We start from the raw sequence: 5,826 nt of genomic DNA on the forward strand, positions 1-5,826 counted from the left end.
CTGTCAAATGGCAACGTTATCTGACATTTTATTCGGCCCCCCCATCAGGAGACAATTTCGTGACTGCGGCCCACTAGGTGAGGTGAGTATGAGACCCCTGCTGTACACCTTTGGCTAGGTTGCACAAGAAATACACACTACACTGTTTGTATTTTAATAACTCCCAATAGCACATTTGCTTTCAGAAACAAGAAAGCATTTTAAGGAACGTGCAAGAAACTACGAATGCAGTCTTGAGTCATTGGTCATTCATTCGTAGCAGCTTGCCATCCCCACTTTGCACTAGTGTATCTGTGCAGCAGGCAAGACCATGCCAATTTGAAGAAAACAATTCAAATAAGCAATAATAAATTAAAATAATTCATTTCGAATGCACACGAACATTCAAAGTGTGCGTTTTACCTAGTGTTTGTAACAAATGGTAACAAATCAAAATTGAAAAACGCAAAAGCACAATGAAAACAACATTGCTGGCCCTGATATTTCATGGGTCATTAATCTTTTTTTGCTCACTGTTAATTCGTTACCACAAAACATCTCACAAGGCCCGAACTTAATAAAGGTTACTATTGCTGAAACAATATTAACACTAGCCAAACAGACCCTTCACTTGGATTTCGTATTGATACCACAGTACAGAAAAAAAAACACTGCAGCTTCTTTTTAAACAGTTTTGAATTTGTCCAAGGAAACCTTTGACCACATACATGTGTTGCCACTGATCCACGTGCTCAGAATTACTTTAAGCACATGCACACTCGTAAAGTGCATAAGCTATATGGAAGAAACCAAGTCTGTTGCCATCACACAGGCTTTACTCATGAAAAAAATATGCCCATAGAAATAGTATCCATTGCACGAAGTTTTGCACCTCACTCGGCTAATTCACCTTAGTAAGAGCATCTCGGTCCTTGGTTAGAAGAAACAGCAAAGTGCAAACAAGCAAGATTCGGTGCATGGCATTTACATAATGAGAAACAAAACTAAATTTTAAAAAGCAGCCGCAAAAATATTTAATCTTTGAAAGACAGTCTACAGGAGTGTAACGAAACAAGCTCAACTAAATTCTTCTGGAAACTGGAATTAAGCCTGATTGTTACCCTTTTTCCACTCCGGAGCAAATGAGAAAAAAAGAGACTGACTATGGATCAAGTTAGGCACACTGTCTCCAAAGCTTTTCACTTGTACGTTGCCTGCACCTGCAGCTCAGCCATGCAGCCTCCTTTGCAAATGCACGTGAGTGTGCTTTTATTTTAAAAGTGGAAGCACCATGAGTAGCTTTCAACACAGCATTTGGGAGGCTTCAATGTTATACATTTGTTAGTATTTTTGGCTGGTGACCATCAAATAATTCACTAGTGGGGGAAGACCTATATATATATATTTCCTGGAATGATCGAAGAAACATGTCCCAGCTGAAAATCCCTTTTAGCTGCGCTCTTAGTACACACTGAAGCAGACAACAGAAACAATACATTGCATCCGAGGTGCGTGTTGTAGCATGCATACCTTCTTTTTTTCCTAATCTTTAAGCCGTTCAGGAGCATCAATTAGCTTGGTATAAAATAAATTTCTTCTGTGTGCCTGCAACTTTTTTAACCCTTTGCGGTCCAAAACTTTTACCCACTTTCCGGCTCTACCAGTCCGAAACTATTTTGCCAGTTTCTGGCGCGCAAAGAAAAACACAAACTGTGCAATAAAAACTCACAGGATATTCATTTTTGTTCCTGCATTCTGCAGGCAACTCCTTTAGCGATATTTGGGCAGCGTATGATACCGCTCAGAGCATTCTCCTGGGTGCAGGCTAGGGTTATTTCTGTTCCGTTGTGTGTCAACAGAGGCGTTGAATCCACCGCCGTCGTCGTCGTCTTCGTCACTCACTTCTGTCGAATCACTGTCATCACTGTCTGGTGGAGGCACGTAATTCTCTTCCTCACTAAAGTCATCTTCGCTTTCGCTAAAAGCACCACCGTAAAACGCATGCGATGAAAACGTGGCCATGTTTCTCCACGAACCGCTCGCGAGTGGGTACGCTCTAGGCTCCGTGCAGAACATTGCTGCACCCTAGTGTAAAAAAAGTAAACCTCAACAAACAAAGCTCATTTATTCCTCAAGAGATGGCACTTCATGTATACAAAATATGTGCGAGACTTGCAGTGAGAAAACAGTGAAATTTAAACCACGAACACCCTTGTCAGGAGGTGCCCGATAGCGGACTGCTACGGCCGTGTTGTATTGTCGGGCGCTGCCTGACAACGGACCGCAAAGGGTTAAACTTATGCAAACACCATTTCAAACCATTCTAAGCTGTCATTTTTTTTTTTTTTCATTCTGGAGTTGAACCAGAACTGAACCATTTTCACTGAACTAGAATGAAAAACAGAATGGTAAAAGTTGGATTTGACATTCTGGTCTACAGAATTGAAGTGGTGATTCACAAAATCAAAGTAATGAGTTTGCAAGTTGGTATAAACTGATATGCAAAGAAGCAGCAAAAAATTGTGCAAACATGAGACAGGACACTCAACAAAAAGCACTGACTCACTGTTTGCACGCAAGCACCTATTAGAGCACAGCTTTCAAGCGCACATCCCTGGGTTGAGCATTGGTGGTTTTCCATCACCATAACCGAACGAACAAGCACCACAAAAGCTCTCCTGGCTTGAAGTGCCCATGCTCTTCTTCTTTGGCTGAGGCCGGCTGGATTATTCTGGAACCTTCACCAACAAAATAGGCAAAAACAATTATATATATATATATATATATAATATATATATATATATATATATATATATATATATATATATATATATATATATATATATATATAAAAGAGTATACATAACACAAAGCAAAGTAAAATAAAGCATTGTCTGTAACTGCAGTTCATGCTGCCTAACCAGAAAATAATTAAATAAAAAATAGTAAATACAAAAATGCCAAAAACTGAAATAACACAAATCAAACAACAAAGATTAAAATAGTTTTTAAAAAATTAAAATAAAGAGTACCGTGCAAATGTATGTACACACATAACATGTATCCTTGAAACTCCTTGCCGCAATTGATCGCCAAACGAAAACGTGCGTACCTCGTCGTTAACGTTTTCCATTAAGGAGTACAGTAATCGTTGATAACTTTTATTGCTTTCTTTTAGATTCTGTTGTCACACTTGTTCCTCACTTTCTCATTATCTGCAGGTCACGCTATGTTCTATGTAGGCCTCAGTGTAAATTGCTACACAAAATGGCTATCAACACAAATATATGTACAACTTGCCTGCAGCACAAATGAAGCAGTCCACTAGCAGCACTGAGTTTGACCATGCAATTTTAGTTCAGTGAATGCTCACCACACAGCCAACATTTGGCAAATACATACAAATTTGAACAGATGCCAGTCGAACAAACCATTAAGTTCAGTGCTCACAGTTCACAGTTCAGTGCTCAGCATTAGTGAACCTTTTTATGTATGAAAATAAACGTAGACATGCATTTATGTTTGTTTATTCTTTTTACACTCCGGGCCACACGGCATTATAGAGTGGAGTGGTTACAAAGCAAAAAAAAAGACAAAGGAAAACAAATGCAGCAATGAAATACAATAGGTAAATAAGTTTTTCAAATAGTTATACAATGCTAGCTAAAGTTTGTCGGAAAAGCTGGTTACCAATATTACTTTCAATGTCCCGTGGATCGTGGTTCCAATCTAATGATGTATGCGGTAAAAAAGACGACGGAGTGTTACAAAATTCTTTTTTTTTTTAATGCGAATGCATTTCTTAGTCGAGCTATGTCAGGCGCCGTGCGGCATCCGCGATCTCTCCGCTCCCACCCCCTCTCCCATAGCAACAGCTGCGAGCGCGCGCGCTCCTCCTCTCCCCTAGCAACCGGAGCAAGTGGTGCGGGCGGATCAGCGGAGAGTGAGTGGAGAGGAACAGCGCGCTCGGGCGCGTGAGGGTGCTCGCATCGCAGGAGCTCGGCGGAGCTCCCGTGTGTGTGGGAGAGTGTGGGCGAGGGTAGGCGCATGCTTCGGCGCTTCTCCTCTCGGCGGGCGCCCGACTCTCCCGTTCGCTCGCTCACAAGCGTATATAAATGGAGCGGAGCGCGCGCTCTACTCTCTCTCGACCCGTTCGCCGGCTTTCGCTGACGCGAGATGGCTGACGTGGAAGACAAGGCTGCGAAGCGAAGAGCGCGTGATGCCGAACGCAAGCGCCTGAAGTGAGCTGCCGACGCCGAACGCAAGCGCCTGAAGCGAGCTGCCGACGCCGAACTCCGTGCTCGGGAAGCTGCTGTGAGACGCCAAATGCATTCGCATTTCCTCACGATTCCCTTCGGGGAGGTGGGGTGAATTTTTTAATATCTTGTCTCGCAACCACCCTGCAATGGCCTTCGGCCAACAGTACTGATAAATAAATAAATAAAATAAAATGCCAACCTTGATCGCGGTCAATGCAATGTGAAATATACTGAGGTGTAAAGGTTAGCGAGTCATACACTTCTTATGTAATGGCATGTTATGCCAAGGAGTATATAGAGCGGAAGGCACCAGTACAAATGGAACAAGGGCTGATGCTCCAAGGTCCGTCAACAGCCGCACAGTTCAGCTTTGATAACTGTAAATGTGGACCACCAAAATCCTGAATGCATTACTAACCAGACTTCCTCACTGGGTGCCACAGGGTTTTGTATCGATTAACCATATAAACAAACTGTTGCTTCCAGAACCTAAATGTCAGGGGCAATACAATATATAACTCAGAAGACCTGAGCAGCCACGGAGTACAATAAATGCACACCATATCTAAAAGGCTCCTCACCAGAACCCACCCCAGGGCAAATTTTATGTCCTGGAAGTTGCAAGATGCCATCTAGGGCACTTTTTACCATGGTACTTTTTCAAAACTGGTTCACTGCTGTTAACTGCAGAGTGCAAATTATGTATGGGGCATAGAAGAACAAACACACAGCACAGGACCTGTGCTGTGTGTGTGTTCTTTTATGTCCCGTACATAATTTGCACTCTGCAGTTAAGTACTATGACCCTAGCCCAGCAACGAATTCTCTTAAGACAGTTCATTACTGAAAGAGTGACAAGATATGGAAATGTCTTGTAACGACACCACCAGGAGGCAAGCTTCGTTGCAAATGCAGAGTTACTGTACATGCACCTTACGGAAGCAGAGTTGTGCAAAGGGTCACAATCTTGCACACACAACAAAAAATAAGATTTAAGGAAAAGCCTCACATCGCATGCGCAGGAGAGACGCTCATCGCAACATGGACAATCGTGGTGGACCTGCACAGCCCCATTCAGGCAAGGCAAAGTCAGCTATAGTAGAGGTCTATTTTGGCTTGATCAGGCTAAGGCTATGTCTTGTAGCTATTTTGTACAAGTTTTATTCTAACCTTAGGCATCTGCAAGCTGGCTAGTAGCTCAGCTAATGCTTCCTACACTAACAGCCAACAGCCGAGTGGGCAAGCTATGTAGTAGATTATAAAACTGGTAAGCGCACTAAGGTGGGAACAAGAACACGACACACAGAGTGCTACCAGTTTCACAATGTCACTGTACCAACTAGCTCGGACTCAGCCTCTGATTTAGTATGCAGTAGATGGTGTGTAGAGGTCTACTGCTTGAGCAAGTTCTGGCTTGATACCTTCCAATTAGCTGTAGTTTGTCGAAGCCCGTTAAGGTATTGATGTTTTTGTTCAGTGCAGATGGGGCACACAAGTGGATTAAATAAATGTACTTTTTCTGTTTTACAACAGTACTTGCCTATTTCAAAGTAAGCACTCTTTTCTCTTTCGACATCTCCATCCCATT

The sequence above is a fragment of the Rhipicephalus sanguineus genome, chromosome 1 (genome assembly GCF_013339695.2).
Source record: "Rhipicephalus sanguineus isolate Rsan-2018 chromosome 1, BIME_Rsan_1.4, whole genome shotgun sequence".
Lineage (NCBI taxonomy): Eukaryota > Metazoa > Arthropoda > Arachnida > Ixodida > Ixodidae > Rhipicephalus > Rhipicephalus sanguineus.